This window comes from Diplotaxodon limnothrissa, linkage group LG23 (assembly GCF_057381915.1).
Source record: "Diplotaxodon limnothrissa isolate DT_005_m linkage group LG23, D_limnothrissa_male_GT1.1, whole genome shotgun sequence".
Taxonomy (NCBI): domain Eukaryota; kingdom Metazoa; phylum Chordata; class Actinopteri; order Cichliformes; family Cichlidae; genus Diplotaxodon; species Diplotaxodon limnothrissa.
Genome location: NC_140617.1, coordinates 22,005,518 through 22,024,545, shown reverse-complemented (window position 1 = coordinate 22,024,545; position 19,028 = coordinate 22,005,518). Strand labels below are relative to the sequence as shown.

At 42.5% G+C, this 19,028-nt stretch overlaps 2 pseudogenes; both read left to right on the top strand.

The window, feature by feature from the left end:
* The first annotated feature begins 3,491 nt into the window (after positions 1-3,491).
* Positions 3,492-5,086, top strand: LOC146608004 (E3 ubiquitin-protein ligase TRIM21-like; annotated as a pseudogene).
* A 785-nt stretch (positions 5,087-5,871) lies between these two features.
* LOC146608003 (E3 ubiquitin-protein ligase TRIM39-like) lies at positions 5,872-16,383 on the top strand (annotated as a pseudogene).
* Positions 16,384-19,028: the final 2,645 nt, after the last annotated feature.

Here is a 19,028-nt window from a genome sequence, read left to right as displayed (position 1 = left end):
ACCTGTGAGAAATGCAAGAAATGCATTATTGCTCAGTCTGCAATATCTTTTCCAGAACAAACACCAATTGCAAATAACATACTAAAAATAAACCTGAAAAATCTGTTTAGAACAGCGTACTATGTTGCAAAGAGTGAACTACCACTGGCACAATTTAGCAGTCTTTGCAAACTTCAAAAAGCAAATGGCCTAGATCTTGGTTCCACTTGCCTCTTACCCAAGGCTGGACTGGGACAAAAAATCGGCCCGGGCATTTTGACTAGAGACCGGCCCACCAGGATAAAGATTGAAAATGTGACGTCATTCAGGGGTAAAACCGCAAAGGATTCTGGGAACTTGTGGCAAGAGGTACTAGCGCACGCAGGCTTTCAATTGAACTCAGTTACACAGCGATAAAAAGAAACACAAAAAATGGCAAGAAGCTGTTGTATTATTAACTGCAATAGCCGGTGTTGTGCCAAAAAGTGATTGTCTGCCAAAAAGTGATTTCCGGTATTTGCCAAAAACTGATTGCTCGTATTTAAACTGGTATAAGTAACTTGTTGGCCTATAATATGTGAAACATATGTCAAATGCATCCCTCATGGATGACACAAAGTCATATTGAGCCACAAACAACATTCGTGTAACAAGGTAGAAGCCGCAATCAGTTTTTGGCAGCGACTTTTATAGAACCTTTATTTATGCAGTTAAAAAAAATCTCATTAACATTAAAAATGTCTTTTGTAAGAGTAAGACAGCAGAAATGGCAGCAAATATTACAATAGTTCTGTAAAAATATTGTAAGTGGGGAAAAAGGACCGGATTGGTTATAATGTGAGTACAATAACACAGAGTTATAAAGATACTTGAAAAAACAGATAATCTTTTAATTCTATATATAACCCCTTTGTAAACGCTGTTCACCGAAGTCTATTTACCAACATACGTAAAGATATTACACATAAAAAATACACGGAAACATTGGAAATCACTTTTTGGCAGGCAATCACTTTTTGGCACAACACCGGTCGCATGACAGCCACGGGAAGCCGACGGGTAAAGAGATCGTTTTTTTTTTTTTATCGGATTACGTCGTTGAAGAGAAATTTTTTTAAGCCATGTTTCCGAAGTAAGAGCCGACGGATGGTCTGGATATACCAAATATAACGTCCCAGAACACTCCAGCTCACAGGTTAGTCTGCTCCAAGCATTCCCACAAAGGTCAGTCTGCTGTTAATGCGTCATTTTCATAACATAATTGGTGATATAGGTTACAAGCACGTCTGGCGCTGAACAGAAATTGTCGCGCTATGCTCCTTTGTTTATTGTGCATAAATAGTGAATTGTCCTGACACAATATTGCGTTTCGCTTCTGTTATTATGGTACATTGACAAAAACATAAACTTTTATTCACAGGATAAAACAGTTGTTTTGTATCACTAATTGTCCATTGCGATTACAACATACAATATTATTGTCACTGCTACATTTCTGTAATGCTACCAGAAATTATTTCCACTACTAATTAATTACCATTGAGCTCAAAGGTTATATTAATAAACGGTTAACGAATGTGTATTTATGACAATGATATGTGAGACTGGTAAACTTACCTTTGTTCGTACGATGGTCTTTCGTTCTACACGGTGCATTTCAAGGTCCTGCACCCATCCGTTGGTAAACTGTACCTGGGCTTGTTGCAGTGACCTGAAGTTACTAAACTTCATGAGTGTATGCACTCACTCAAAGAACCGTATAATTATAAATATGAGCGTGGTGAAAGTTGGGCAGCACGCTAACGTCTTTTGTCCACTCTGTGTGCTCGTAAGGGTCTGACCCTTTCACTCCTTTGATTTTTTTCCTCGTATCTTTTCTTTGTCTTTTCGTCGAGTCTGTCTTTGTACGGACCGGCATTGTTCTCCTTTTGTTTTGTACATTCCTTTTTTGTGCGGCAAAGAAAAAACAAGAAGGTGTTGGAATCGGAGAATGAACGTTTTGCGGTGCTGCAAATGCTTGCATTTGATGCGGTACTTGGATTGTTTTGCCACGAGTTCCCGGCATGCAATGCGCGAAAATCACATGATTGCTAAACAAGGGGGAGGGTGCATCCGGCCTCCTCGGCTGTAATTGGTCCAGCCCAGAGTTGATCATGACCAATTGGCCAATCCAACACCTTTCATTATATATACCCTTCCTAAAAAAAAATTAATTAATTAATTAAAAAAAAAAAATCCATCGGCCCATAAAAACAAAAAATCGCCAGCGGCCCACCGGGCAAGTGCCCGGTATGCCCGATGGCCAGTCCAGCTATGCTCTTACCCGTGACTTCAGTGGAAATTTCAAATTCAGGATCTGACACAGACTGATTCATGTTCTACACAGTTTTTACAAGTTCATAGAAATTTCTGTTCAATTAGAACCAAGTATTTGAGTTGATGATTGTAATTTTTATACAATGTTGTAATTTGTGTTTCAACAATTTTTTGATTAATGTTTTGTTTCCGTTACAATATTATACTTTAATGTATAATATTGTAACAGAAACAAAACAGGAAACAAAACATCAATCAAAAAATTGCTCTTTTTTATTCGGGCTACTTAAATTTATTTTGGGCTACCAAAAACTGAAGAGTCTCTGCCCAAAGGGCCACCAGGGATTTTGAAATTTTGCGAGCCCTGCATGGTGATCAGTGATGGACATTATACCAAGTGTAAAAGTGGAGTTGTGACAGTAATGAACATTTTACATGTACTTAATGAAGACAATGTTGGAAAAAGGGCAGGAAATGTTAATAAGGTTGGACTGCTCCCGATATTCACAGATATATGATAACAAACATAGTGAAACTTCATCAAACTTACTCCACAATTCCTCTTTCTCTACTGCCCAACTGGTGAGACATTCCTGATCATGTCTAACACCTCCACAACAGCACTGACATACTCATCCTTCAAGATTATCCATACACTGTTTCTCTTCCTACCTACACTGTGGTAGAACAGCTTTAAGCTACCTCTGATGGTCATAGTTGTGCTTCCTTGCTATGTTTTTTTTTAATGCATACACAACTCATTTACCTATACTCTCTCAATAATATCAGCACTTTACCAGTCATAGCTGCTACATTTAGTCTGTATTCTCATCTCCACATGGATGCCTCTCCTTATCTCTCACTGTGCTTGAACATGCCTTCCCCCTCCCTTCTTCCCCAGGCTTGAGGTCAGCACTAGGAGGGGACTGGATTGTGACCCTCCTAGTGGCTGCATTTGTCCCACGTAGAGAAAGTTATCTGAAACTCAGTTTGTAGAGCAATCTGTAGTCTGAACTTTGAGCTCACAGGGATTACATACACTAACCTTATTATTTAAAAATGAACATTCACAAGGTGAACAATAGGAGATATTTGACAGGAAAGAAGGAAAAGCAGGAAAAAGTCCACTTTAAACATAATGAAAAGTGAATTTGAAATAAAATCATTTTCTTTTCTTTCTCACTCAGAGTGCAGACATGTCTGCTGCCAGCTGTCTTCTATCGAAAGATCGGTTTCTGTGCTCCATCTGTCTGGATGTCTTCACTGATCCAGTCTCCACACCATGTGGACACAACTTCTGCAAAAGCTGCATCAGTCAACACTGGGATATCAGTGAGAGGTGTCAGTGTCCTTTGTGTAAAAAGGTCTTTCAGACCAGACCTGAGCTGCACATCAACACTTTCATATCTGACATGGTTTCTCAGTTCAGACATGAAGCTCAGCAGAAAGTCAGCAGCAGCAGCTCAGAGCAACAAGCTGCCAAACCAGGAGAAGTTCCCTGTGACATCTGCACTGGAACCAAACTGAAGGCCCTGAAGTCCTGCCTGGTGTGTCTGGCCTCCTACTGTCAGACTCACCTGGAGCCTCATCTGACAATGAAAGGTTTGAAAAGACATCAGCTGATCTGCTGTGTTTTTGACCACAAGACTCATGAGTTTGTTCCTCTGAGAGAAGAATATGAAGTAAAGAAGGCAGAGCTGGTCAAGACTGAAGCTGAAATTCAACAGATGATCATAAAGAGACTACTTAAGATTCGAAAGATCAAAAAGTCAGTGAAGATGAGCAAAGATGCTGCAGACAGAAAGAAAGCAGAAGGTGTTCAGGTCTTCACTGCTCTGTTGACAAACGTATGAATGAGTTCATAAAGGAGATCGAAGACAAACAAGAATCAACAAAGAAACAGGCTGAAGGTTTCATCACAGATCTGGAACAGGAAATTTCTGAGTTGATGAAGAGAAGCTCTGAGGTGGAGCAGCTCTCACACTCTAAAGATCACCTCCATCTCCTCCAAAGCTTCTCATCCCTGAAAGCTGCTCCAACCACCAAGGACTGGACAGAGGTCAGTATCCATCCACCATCATATGAGGGGACTGTGGTGAGAGCTGGGGTGAGAGCTGTTAGTCAACTGAAGGAGACACTCAATAAAGAAATGAAGAAGTTGTTTGAAGCTGAGTTGAAGAGGGTCCAGCAGTATGCAGTGGATGTGACTCTTGATCCTGATACAGCACATCCTAAACTCATCCTGTCTGATGATGGGAAACAAGTGCACTGTGGTGAAGAGGAGAATGATCTTCCAGACAACCCAGAGAGATTTTCTGAATTTCTCATTGTTTTAGGAAAGCAGAGTTTGTCATCAGGCAGATTTTACTTTGAAGTTCAAGTAAAATACAAGACCAAATTGATGTTAGGAGTGGTCACAGAGTCAGTCAACAGGAAGGAAAAATTCACGGTTGAACTGAACCGAACGAAAGGTTACTGGATTGTAGGAGTATATAAAAATAATTATATAGCTCTGGAGGGTCTTCCAGTCTGTCTCTCCCTTCAGTCAGATCCTGAGAAGGTGGGGGTGTTTGTGGATTATGAGGAGGGTCTGGTCTCCTTTCATGATGTAGATGATGCAGCTCTTATCTACTCCTTTACTGGCTGCTCCTTCACCGGGAAACTCTACCCATTCTTCTGTCCCTGGAATGTTGATGATGATGGTAAAAACTCTGCACCTCTGATCATCTGTCCTGTGATGATAGGTGATGGTGATAGTGATGAGGATGATGATGATGACCATGATAATTGATCATCACCTGTTCTGTCAATCAGTCAATCAGATATTGGAGTGCAAAACTAACACCAATGGAAGATGGACAAGGAAAGGTCAAAGCCATGATAATAGACAGTGGGCAGACAGTGTTCAGCACAATATTAATTAGACATTAATTGGAAGAGGTGTATTGCTGATTTGTCTCCTTTACGAATTATAATGGCTGTTTGTTAGCCGTTTGCATACTATGCATACTCTCTTTCTGTGTGTGTTTGTTTATCTGTTTAAATTCAGTATAGTTCCGACAACAGTTATCACAATAAAATATGTTAATGCGCAATCCTTAATATGTTTTATATGTGTGTGTGTGTGTGTGTGTGTGTGTGTGTGTGTGTGTGTGTGTGTGTGTGTGTGAGTGTGTGTGTGTGTGTGTGTGTGTGTGTGTGTGTGAGGGGGAGGTGGGGGACGCACCAGAGGGAGTGTTCACCCAGGGCACCAAACAGGCTAGGACCGTCCCTGTGTGGAAGCATATTAATGTCAAAAGTCACGCCACAAAAACATAATCATGAGCAAATAACTTCATGTCACCACATTTTCAGATTATCTGGCATTTTAGAATAATTGGTGTTGGTCAAACAGATATGCTTTTCAGGAGCCGCAGACAAACCAGGAAACAAACACTGGATATATCTGTGACATTTGTGTGGTTCAAATACAGTCTGTCAGTTTAGGTTATCGAGAATCTTGCTGTCTTCATCATTATTCTTCTAAAATTTTATTACTCTGATCTGATTTCAGCATTGTTGCCTGCGGACTAAAGCATGGACTTTACAGTGTCTGCACTCAAAGTGAGTCCAGTCCACTAGTGCCGCCTGTGGCCATGTGTCATAGCCTACAAGCAGAGTAACTTGTGACACATCTGCACCTGGCTCTGTCAGCACATTGAGTGGAGGCTGAGTGGCTGCACTCACACCTGAAGCATTCAAATCAACCCACAAACATGTTTAAATATTCATTGCCAGTACATTGAATTATCAAGACTAAAATCAGTCATTAAGCATGAATCATTTATTTCTGTTTATTTAAAATGTGTCATAGTTAATCGCCTTCTGCAATCCGGTCTTTAAGTGATGACGTGATGAATCCTGCTTCCGGGCCCAAAGTAGTCTGCATTTAATAAGGCTGTAGTGTTTTTAACATGTTTTAATGCTTTTTATCTAGTTCTATTTAATCTCAACAAGCCCCTAAAAACAGCCAGTGGTCACTCTCAGCTTCTCTCGGTTTTTATTACCGCTAATCACTTTAAAGCTCAGTTTTTAAATCCTTACGATGTAACTACAGCCCAGCCCATGCAGCAGTATATTAATAACTAACCTCATATTGTGGATGGATTATCTCGGTGGTTCTTCTGACTGATGATTGGTCCGTTTACAGCATCCTGCCATGCGATTGCATTTGTCCCTAACCATTGGGAACCCTCACATAAACTTTTATCGAGTGGAAAAAAGTCCTCCGTTTGTTAGCGTTCGTCCTCCAGCTTTGCTGTTTATGTTATGCTAACATAGCTTTGTCGCGCTAGCGATCACTTAGCACATAATATACCAGCTAGCCCAACTTCAGTAACCCTACAAACGTCACTGCTGTTTACTTTCCTGTCTTCATTTATGTTGGAAGTGATAGCAGAGCTGTATGTCTTAATTTGTTTCTTAAATCCCTCATTCTGAACATGGTATATTATATTTAGAGGGAAGCAAGCGAGCTAACTCCCTGCTAACTTCTAACTCGGTTAAATGTCATAAATTCTATTTTCATGGATGCCTGGATGTTAAATTTAATTGTTACACCTGGTAGAGCAGCCACAGTGATCATTTTATTACAGATGAAAGAATTTAGACGGTTTCTCAACTCTCAGTAATGCTGAAGTGATCATTTGACTTAGGGACCTGCAGCAGAGTTTGGGCCCAGACATGGCTAATAACGTCAGAATTAAAGACCGGATAGAGAAGTCCATGCACACTGTGTGGGTCTTGTGTGGGACTTTCCACAGCAGATGCATTCAATCTGAAGAGAGAAACATTTAATGTTGTCAGTCATTCATTTAAAGTCAGTTTGTTGAATGAACCAACTAAAGATGTGTAAATGTGCAGTTACCTCAGAATTCTGTGCTTCAGTCTTAGGTCTGGATTTCATTATCTTACCCACTCATCAGTTTCTGCACCAGAGCTTCTCTCAACACAGCAGAGCTGGTAAAGATGATCTGAAAATATATGCAACAGTGAGGATATGCATATAAATATTTTAAATTAATATTGAGAGAGCCGTTTCTGAAGCATACCTGAGAGAGCACATGTCCAGTCTTAGCCTGGCAATCCCCTCTTGGTCAACAGGAAACTATTGTTGTATGTGATAGGAGCTGAGCATTTCATGTTAATTAAAGTTTGTGCTTATTCAAGTGCAATACATCATGACCATTATAGCTACCTTGCATACAAAGACACCGCAGGATGTAACATCCTGCTCTTCGAGATGGGCAACAGTTGAGTATTTCAATTTTCCAAGGGTTGGAATTTTCCTCCTAACCAGAGCTCTGTACAGAAACAGATACTACAGTTTTTGAACTTAACTCAATGCAAGAGCCAAGTCACCTTGTACCTTTAATCTTGCCCCTTTTTTTTTTATTTGCAACAGGGCCTTTATCTGTTTTAGATACAAAGTCTTCAAAAAGTGAAAACTATTAAACCCAGGAATTTAATTTACAGGTTTCATGGTTGTGTCCAGATTGCTGTGACGGACTTAGTTGAAAAGCAGGATCAGTCCCAGGAATTATTATGAAAAGAGGGGTTTCCTTTATTTAATCCTAAAAATTACATTCACCAAAATAATAAATGTCAATCTAAAAAAAGAGGTCAAAGAAACCAGACTGAATTCAGGCAAACAAAATGAGGACTCCACATCCCAAATGACTGCCCAAACAAACTAAACTGACCTAATCAGGGAGATAAGGTTATATATAATGGTTGATAGACCACTATGAAATAACAGGGGTAGTTAAACACAACACAATCACAAAACACAAAAAAACAATCCAATCCAGTCCAGTTTTTTAAACAGTAAAAAAGAAAAAAACAAACCTCTAAACTTGAATCAAATGGTGAGTCCCAGATTTAAGCCCTGTGGGAGTATCCCCCCAAGAGGACCCCCTAATGACAGAATACAGTTACTCATATTTTGTATTTTAAATACATAACACCGGTACATGTATTCCATTACTCCCCAACACTGGCTCAGTTCAGACATGAAGCGCAGCAGAAAGTCAGCAGCAGCAGCTCAGAGCAACAAGCTGCCAAACCAGGAGAAGTTCCCTGTGACATCTGCACTGCAACCAAACTGAAGGCCCTGAAGTCCTGCTTGGTGTGTCTTGCCTCCTACTGTCAGACTCACCTGCAGCCTCACCTGGCTGCTTCAAGTCTAAAACAACATCAGCTGATTCTGATCCTGAGGAGAACCTGAAAAACAAGACCGATCAGACATGTGTCTGCATGCTCTGCTTTGTTGTTGACCACAAGACTCATGAGTTTCTTCCTCTGAGAGAAGAATATGAAGGACCGAAGTCAGAACTGGGGAAGACTGAGGCTGAAATTCAACAGATGATCCAGAAGACATGGCTGAAGATTCAGGAGATCAAAGAGTCAGTGAAGATGAGTAAAGATGCTGCAGACAGAGAGAAAGCAGAAGGTGTTCGGGTCTTCACTGCTCTGAAGGAGTCTGTTGCCAGATGCCTGAATGAACTGATAAAGGAGATTGAAGACAAACAGGAAACAACAGACAAACAGGCTGAAGGTTTCATCACAGATCTGGAACAAGAAATCTCTGAGCTGATGAAGAGAAGCTCTGAGGTGGGCCAGCTTTCACGCGCTAAAGATCACCTCCACCTCCTCCAAAGCTTCTCATCCCTGAAAGCTGTTCCAACCACCAAGGACTGGACAGAGGTCAGTATCCATCCACCATTATATGAGGGGACTGTGGTGAGAGCTGTGGATCAGCTGAAAGAGATATTCAGTAAAGACATGAAGAAGCTGTTTGAGGCTGAGCGGAAGAGGGTCCAGCAGTATGCAGTGGATGTGACTCTTGATCCTGATACAGCACATCCTAAACTCATCCTGTCTGATGATGGAAAACAAGTACACTGTGGTGATAAGAAGAAATGTCCAGACAACCCAGAGAGATTTTCTGAAGAGATTGTTGTTTCCGGAAAGCAGAGTTTCTCTTCAGGCAGATTTTACTTTGAAGTTCTGGTTAAAGGGAAGACCGAATGGGCTTTAGGAGTGGTCACAGAGTCAGTCAACAGGAAGAAAAAAATCACACCGAGTCCTGAGAAAGGTTACTGGACTGTAGGAGTATATGAAAACATTTGTGTAGCTTTTGAGGATCCTGAAGTCCGTCTCCCTCTTCAGTCTTATCCTGACAAGGTCGGGGTGTTTGTGGATTATGAGGAGGGTCTGGTCTCCTTTTTTGATGCAGATCATGCAGCTCTTATCTATTCCTTTACTGGCTGCTCCTTCACCGGGAAACTCTATCCATTCTTCTGTCCTGGTGTTAATGATGATGATAACTCTGCACCTCTGATCATCTGTCCTGTCAATCAGTCAGTCCGATCTTTCTCCATGAGGAAATCAGATCAAAATCAGGTTAATCTCATCATTTAAGCCAACATAGAGAAGAAGTCCTAAAAACAGAGCTGCGCAAACTGCACCTGCTGTTGGAGACCAGGTTATATGGTTAGACTTTGCAGAACAAGCTACAGTGGGGCAAAAAAGTATTTAGTCAGCCACCGATTGTGCAAGTTCCCCCACTTAAAATGATGACAGAGGTCAGTAATTTGCACCAGAGGTACACTTCAACTGTGAGAGACAGAATGTGAAAAAAAAATCCATGAATCCACATGGTAGGATTTGTAAAGAATTTATTTGTAAATCAGGGTGGAAAATAAGTATTTGGTCACCTCAAACAAGGAAAATCTCTGGCTCTCACAGACCTGTAACGTCTTCTGTAAGAAGCTTTTCTGTCCCCCACTCGTTACCTGTATGAATGGCACCTGTTTGAACTCATCATCTGTATAAAAGACACCTGTCCACAGCCTCAAACAGTCAGACTCCAAACTCCGCCATGGCCAAGACCAAAGAGCTTTCGAAGGACACCAGGAAAAGTATTGTAGACCTGCACCAGACTGGGAAGAGTGAATCTACAATAGGCAAGCAGCTTGGTGTGAAAAAATCAACTGTGGGAGCAATCATCAGAAAATGGAAGACATACAAGACCACTGATAATCTCCCTCGATCTGGGGCTCCACGCAAGATCTCATCCCGTGGGGTCAAAATGATCATGAGAACGGTGAGCAAAGATCCCAGAACCACACGGGGGGACCTGGTGAATGACCTGCAGAGAGCTGGGACCAAAGTAACAAAGGTCACCATCAGTAACACACTTCAACGGCAGGGAATCAAATCCCGCAGTGCCAGACGTGTTCTGTTGCTGAAGCCAGTGCATGTCCAGGCCCGTCTGAAGTTTGCCAGAGAGCACATGGATGATACAGCAGAGGATTGGGAGAATGTCATGTGGTCAGATGAAACCAAAGTAGAACTTTTTGGTATAAACTCAACTCGTCGTGTTTGGAGGAAGAAGAATACTGAGTTGCATCCCAAGAACACCATACCTACTGTGAAGCATGGGGGTGGAAACATCATGCTATGGGGCTGTTTTTCTGCCAAGGGGACAGGACGACTGATCCGTGTTAAGGACAGAATGAATGGGGCCATGTATCGTGAGATTTTGAGCCAAAACCTCCTTCCATCAGTGAGAACTTTGAAGATGAAACGAGGCTGGGTCTTCCAACATGACAATGATCCAAAACACACCGCCCAGGCAACAAAGGAGTGGCTCCTTAAGAAGCATTTGAAAGTCCTGGAGTGGCCTAGCCAGTCTCCAGACCTCAACCCCATAGAAAATCTGTGGCGGGAGTTGAAAGTCTGTGTTGCTCGGCGACAGCCCCAAAACATCACTGCTCTCGAGAAGATCTGCATGGAGGAATGGGCCAAAATACCAGCTACTGTGTGTGCAAACCTGGTAAAGACCTATAGTAAACGTTTGACCTCTGTTATTGCCAACAAAGGTTATGTTACAAAGTATTGTGCCGTCCATTCTATCTCCAGTGCCGTCCATTCTATCTCCAGTGCCGTCCATTCTATCTCCCTCGGGAATTTTCTGCCGTTTACATCTGCGCTGTTTACATTCCACCAGATGCTAATGCTAAGCTAGCGTTAGCACAATTGAGCAGCAGCATCAATAACAGCCTGGTAGCACACCCGGACAGTGTCTTTATTGCGGCTGGGGATTTTAACCACGCGGACCTGAAATCTGTACTTCACAATTTCCACCGTAATGTGAAGTGTGCTACCAGAGGAGATAGAACGTTGGACCAGGTGTACACCAACATGGCGAATGCGTACAGAGCCCAGGCTTATCCCCACCTGGGTCTGTCAGACCATCTCTCCCTTCTGCTACACCCAATATACACACAAAAGATCAAGAGCACTGGGATTACAACCAAAACCGTGAGAACATGGCCGCAGGATGCTATTCCGATGCTTCAGGACTGTTTCCACTGCACAGACTGGGATGTATTCAAGGTGCAGGACACTGACAATCGTGTCGCATTGGACAGTTACACCTCCACTGTCTTGGACTACATCTGTTTCTGTGTGGACAATGTAACAACTTGGAAACGATTCCGTGTGTTCCCTAATAATCCACCCTGGATGACACACGGAGTTCAACAACTTATTCGAACAAGGAACAACGCTTTCAAATCCGGGGACCAGGAGGCATACAGTGCTGCCAGGGCCAACCTGAGAAGAGGCATCAAGACTGCCAAGCAGCAGCACAGGAGGCGTATCGAGGCCAGGTTTGAGAACAACACAAACCCAAGGCAGGTCTGGGAGGGCATCAGGGCTATCACGGACTACAAAAGAAGAACACCATCACCCTCAGCCGACAGTTCTACTCTGGCTGAGGATCTAAATCTCTTTTATGCCCGTTTTGACAGGGAGAACACCGACCCTGTCCTGTCCCCTCTCCCCTCAACCGACCCTGCTCCGGTCCTGAGCACTCATGAGCTGAGGCGTGTGTTCCGGAGCATTAACACCAGGAAGGCGGCCGGACCGGATGGAGTGCTGGGCCGGGTGCTAAAAGACTGTGCTGCGGACCTGGCGGACGTCTTCACCTCTATATATAACACCTCGTTGTCCTGTTCACTGGTACCATCCTGTTTCAAAGCAGCAACCATCGTTCCCATCCCAAAACAGTCAAATGTCACATGTCTGAACGATTTCAGACCTGTGGCACTCACCCCCATTCCCGCCAAATGCCTGGAGAGACTGGTCATTAAACACATCAGAGCTGCTTTTCCACCATCCCTGGACTCGCACCAGTTTGCATACAGGGAGAACCGGTCAACCGAGGATGCGATCGCCACAGTGCTGCACACATTACTGAAGCACTTGGAACACAGGAACACCTATGCACGGCTCCTCTTTGTAGACTACAGCTCGGCTTTTAATACCATCCGGCCATACAAACTCCGTCCCAAACTCCACCAACTGGGACTTAACTCCTCTCTGTGCAACTGGATTGTGGACTTCCTCACTAACCGTAGACAGAGTGTCAGAGTGGGTAAGAACACCTCTTCCACCCTTGTGGTCAACACCGGTGCCCCTCAGGGGTGTGTTCTGAGCCCTCTGCTATACACTCTCTTCACCCATGACTGTATTTCCTCCTGCGCGTCCAATCTCATTGTTAAGTTTGCAGATGACACTACAGTGCTCGGACTTATATCCAACAATGATGAGACAAACTATAGGACAGAGGTGCAACAACTAGAGTCATGGTGCCACGACAATAACTTGGTCTTAAACACCAAAAAGACCAAGGAGATCATTGTAGATTTCCGGAAGAGGGGTCATAACAACCTGCCTCTCTTCATTGGCAGTGAGGCGGTGGAGAGGGTGAGCAGTTTTAAATTCTTGGGGGTAACTGTGACCGAGGACCTGTCCTGGGGCAACCATATCACCTCAGTTGTACGGAAGGCCCAACAGCGCCTCTACTACCTGAGGAGACTGCGGAGCGCACACATTCCCAGATCTCTGATGTTGAACTTCTACAACTGTGCCATCAGCAGCGTTCTGACGTATGGATTTCTAGTGTGGTTCCCCAGCTGCACCAAGGCCGATCAGCAAGCACTCCAGCGGGTGGTGAAAGAAGCTGGCAGAATTATTGGAACAAGTCTGCCAGAGATCAGTAATATCTTCCCCACTCGCTGTCTGAGGAGGGTGCACAGTATCCTGCGGGACCAACATCACCCTGCGCGCCACCTTTTCCATCTGCTGCCCTCAGGGAGAAGGTACAGGTCTATACAGGCCAGAACATCCAGACTGGCCAACAGCCTGTATCCACAGGCTGTGAGGCTCCTGAACTCTCTGCCCCCCTCTCACGGACAATAACCATATCCAACTTCTTAATAGCAATGAACTGGTCTGCATTGGTGCATCATATCTTTATTCTCTTCCCCCTCCTGCCCCCCCGCCTCTTTCTTAAATAGATAACTATCATATCTGATATCATATCTCACAGTACAATAATATTGAATGGGTTGCATTGTTGTATTTTGTCATGTTTCTCAGGTCTTTGTCTGAATTTCTACGAACATTATTGCTAAGGATTGTCTTATTGCATTGGAGTCACACTGGGTTAAATATGTACACTTGGGTTTTAAGGGGTATTTATTATTTTCTTCTTTTTTTTGGGTTGTATGGAAGCCCCAAACGCAATTTCATTGTTCTTGACAATGACAATAAATAAATAAATACTAAAATACTAAATATTGAGTTGTATTATCATGGGGTGTATCTGGGATGATCAGGAAGAGGAGTACAGAAGTCTGGTGAGGAACTTTGTCGCATGGAGTCACACAAACCACCTGCAACTCAACACCTCAAAGACTAAGGAACTGGTTGTGGACTTCGGGAGGTCCAGAGAAGGTCCACTGCCGGTTCAGATAGAGGGGGAGGAGGTGGAGGTGGTCAACAAGTACAAGTACCTCGGGCTGTGGGTGGACAATAAACTGGACTGGTCATGCAACACAGAGCACCTGTATAAAAAAGCCCAAAGCCGACTGTACTTCCTCAGGAGGCTGAGGTCTTTTAACATCTGCAGGAAGCTCCTGAGGATGTTTTACCAGTCGGTGGTTGCTGGAGTACTTTTCTATGCTGTGGTGTGCTGGGGGAGCAGCACAGCAAAGAAGGACTCATCCAGGCTGGAGAAACTGATCAGGAGGGCTAGCTCTGTGGTCGGCATGAAGCTGGACACTCTGGTGACAGTGGCAGAGAAAAGGACATTAAAGAAACTGATGGACATTATGGACAATGCCAGGCATCCTCTGCACACGGCCATTAACAACCAGAAGAGTCTGTTCAGTGACAGGTTGCTTCTCCCAAAGACAAGAACTAACAGACTTAAAAACTCCTTTGTCCCACACGCCATCAGACTGTTTAACTCCTCTCTGGAGGGGAGAGGGAGGGGAAACAGGAGGACAAAGGAGGGAACAACTAAGCTGTAGTGCCTCTTCACCTCACTGTGCAATACCTTTTGTGCAATACTTTTGTAAATAGTCAACGGTGCAATAGACTCAATACTTGAAATGTGCAATTCACTTGTATTTTTATTTTTATTCCTATTTATTCTATTTATCCCCTTCGTATATTTTATTTATATTGTCTCTGTATTTATATATATGTGTGTGTGTATAACTCTGTAACTTCTGTCGGTGCTGTGCTTTTTTGGAAATCGAATTTCCCAGAGGAACCCACCCGAGGGATTAATAAAGTTCTATCTTATCTTATCTTATCTTATCTTATTTTTGTTATTGACCAAATACTTATTTTCCACCCTGATTTACGAATAAATTCTTTACAAATCCTACCATGTGGATTCATGGATTTTTTTTTCACATTCTGTCTCTCACAGTTGAAGTGTACCTCTGGTGCAAATTACTGACCTCTGTCATCATTTTAGGTGGGGGAACTTGCACAATCAGTGGCTGACTAAATACTTTTTTGCCCCACTGTACTTGGCCAATAAACACGATTCTGATTCTGATTCTGATTCTGAGATGTATATTTGTGAATGTGGAGATGTTATATTGGTTTCACTGGTAAAAATAAATAATTGAAATGGGTATATATTTGTTTTTTGTGAAGTTGCCTAATAATTATGCACAGTAATAGTCACCTGCACACACAGATATCCCCCTAAAATAACTAAAACAAAAAAATAAATAAAAACTACTTCCAAAAACATTCAGCTTTGATATTAATGAGTCTTTTGGGTTCATTGAGAACATGGTTGTTGTTCAATAATAAAATTATTCCTCAAAAATACAACTTGCCTAATAATTCTGCACTCCCTGTAGGTCTGTTGACAGAGCTCTGTACAGGTCTGCTCGAGCTGACCTGAAAAGGGGTCCCACCTGTCCAGCAACAACACATGGCATGGAATAATAGACATCATAAACCACAGAGGCAGAACTGTGAAAACAGAAAACCTGAGTGTGCAGCTAGCAGAGGACATAAACAGCTTCTTTGCCCGCTTTGAAACACCACAACAGCAGCATTCATCTGCCTCAGCCCTGCTCCCATCCTCATCCTCACCTGGTTCCTGCACCGCTCCATTCACTGTAACGGAGCACGATGTCAGATGAGTGTTCCTAGCAGTGAACCCCAGGAAGGCGTCCAGACGGAATACGTGGTAAAGTGCTAAGACCATGTGCCCACCAGCTCACCCTCATCTCCACCAGAATCTTCAACCTCTCACTGGATGAAGCAGCCATCCCATCCTGTCTAAAATCAGCCACAATCATCCCAGTACCAAAGAAGTCTCCCATCACCAGCCTGAACTATTATTGCCCTGTGGCCCTCACACCGGTAATCATGAAATGCTTTGAGAGACTAGTCCTTCAGCACACCAAGGATTACCTCCCCCCAGAATTCGACCCCCACCAGTTTGCATACCGTGCAAACAGATTCACAGAAGATGCCATCACTCTCCACTCGGTGCTGAGTCACCTAGAACAGCGGCAGAGCTACGCCAGAATGCTCTTTGTGGACTACAGCTCACCCTTCCACCACTCGCCCATTGAGAGCCTGCTAACTTACTGCATCACAGTATGGTACAGCAGCTGCACTAAGGCGGATAGAGCCACCCTCCCAGCATGTTTGCAATGAGTAGGAGATGCTCTGTATCTCACTGTACAACTGTATAGTGACAAAGGTATTGGGTTCTTTTCTAAAAATTGCTATAAACAGAGGAACCCAAACTGATGAAAAGTGGCGAATATTTTTTTTCAAATGACTGTTTTTAGTGGATTTTTGATATAGAAGCAGAATGACAGAATGTTAAAAGAAGTTACTTTTAGTCATTCTAAGCTGGGCATTGCGTTCTCTGGCTGTTCAAAGCCATGGAACTTTAGACTTTCCAAGCAAATAATGATGGCCATACTGATGTTCTTTTCAGTACATTTTACTTTATGTTCATTTTCATTTTTATGATGTTTCTATTTTTACATAATTCCTCCCACATAGCAAAATTGGTATGGCCTGGATCTGTCCCACACAATGTGCTTACACATGGCCTGCGTACCGCAAAGAATGACGGCCCTATGGTGGCCCAGATCTGGTTTACCAGAGGTGGCCCACACATGAGCCAGCACAAGGCCAGTTGCAGACACACTGCTGGCCCTGTGCTGGCCCAGAACAGTTTCAGCTCTGGCCCCAGATGTCAGCCTAATGTGTACCTTAGCCATGTAAGCCATGTAATAACAACATGTGCTGGAACATAATAGTGCAAAAGTAACATGACGAAACTCTGTTCAGACAGTGAATGGACTGATTCTTATACAGCACTTTTTTACTCACCCATATTACTCAAAGTGCTCTATACAACATGTCACATTCACCCAATCAGGCCAAATGTGGCATGCCATCACATAAACAGTGCCATCTTACCATGCCAGAAGTCAGCCAGCAGTGCCGGCTTGACACCAGATCCAGGCAAGACCTGTCTGCTATGTGGGATGACTTGTTCTTTTGGCATTTTAGTTGTGGATTATGTTTGGACTGTGTCTCTTGCCCTTTCAGTATTGTTTCCTTGTGCTTCTAAGTGTCCCTTTGTTTCTTTTTAGGTTATGTAGTATGGGTTAGAGATATTTTGTATGTTGTTTTTGTTTAATAAATCCGCCTTTTGGATTATTCCCTGATGTGCCTGAGTTCTGTTATTTAGTATCACTTTGAAAGGACACACATCCAGCATTGACATATAATTGTTCTTTCAATTTTTGATAAAGATTACAGTGAATTGAGATGTAACTTGGCCCAGAGGTACGGTAGGACGCCCAGAGTAAGAAAGTGTTGAAAGTTGGACCTCAACTATTATGGATGATTTTTAATGAATTTTTGAAATTTCCATAATTGTAGTGTATTGACTGTATTGAATTGAAAAAATGTTTCCATTAATTTCTGAGGAGTTCTACAGTAAATCTGGATGAAACTTGGCACACAGGTACAGTAGGTGTCCCAGAGGGGGGATGTGTTGAAAGTTGTACATCAACTACTCAGGATGATTTTTAATGAATTTCTGAAAATTGACATAATTCTACTGTATTGGCCGACTGCATTGGATACAAGTACCCTTTAATTTCTGAGGAATTCTACAGTAAATCTGGCTGAAACCTGGCACACAGGTACAGTAGGTGTCCCAGAGGAGGGATGTGTTGAAAGTTGTACATCAACTACTCAGGATGATTTTTAATGAATTTTTGAAAATTGACATAATTCTATTGTATTGACTGTATTGAATTGAATATAAGTTTCCTTTAATTTCTGAGGAATTCTACAGTAAATCTGGATGAAAATTGGCACACAGGTACAGTAGGTGTCCCAGAGGAGGGATGTGTTGAAAGTTGTACATCAACTACTCAGGATGATTTTTAATGAATTTCTGAAAATTGACATAATTCTACTGTATTGGCCGACTGCATTGGATACAAGTACCCATTAATTTCTGAGGAATTCTACAGTAAATCTGGCTGAAACCTGGCACACAGATACAGTAGGTGTCCTAGAGGAGGGATGTGTTGAAAGTTGTACATCAACTACTCAGGATGATTTTTAATGAATTTTTGAAAATTGACATAATTCTACTGTATTGGCCGACTGCATTGGATACAAGTACCCATTAATTTCTGAGGAATTCTACAGTAAATCTGGCTGAAACCTGGCACACAGGTACAGTAGGTGTCCCAGAGAAGGGATGTGTTGAAAGTTGTACATCAACTACTCAGGATGATTTTTAATGAATTTTTGAAAATTGACACAATTGTAGTGCATTGGCTGTATTAGATTGAATAAATGTTTCCATTAATTTCTGAGGAATTCTACAGTAAATCTGGCTGAAACCTGGCACACAGGTACAGTAGGTGTCCCAGAGAAGGGATGTGTTGAAAGTTGGACATCAACTACTCAGGATGATTTTTAATGAATTTCTGAAAATTGACATAATTCTATTGTATTGACTGTATTGCATTGAATACAAGTACCCTTTAATTTCTGAGGAATTCTACAGTAAATCTGGATGAAAATTGGCACACAGGTACAGTAGGTGTCCCAGAGGAGGGATGTGTTGAAAGTTGGACCTCAACTATTCAGGATGACTTTTAATGAATTTTTGAAATAAACATAATTGTAGTGCATTGACTGTATTGCACTGAATATGAGTTTACTGTAATTTCTGAGTAATATTACAGTAAATCTGGGTAAAAAATGGCCCAGAGGTAAAGTAGGTGTCCGAGAAGAGGATTGTGTTGAAAGCTTGG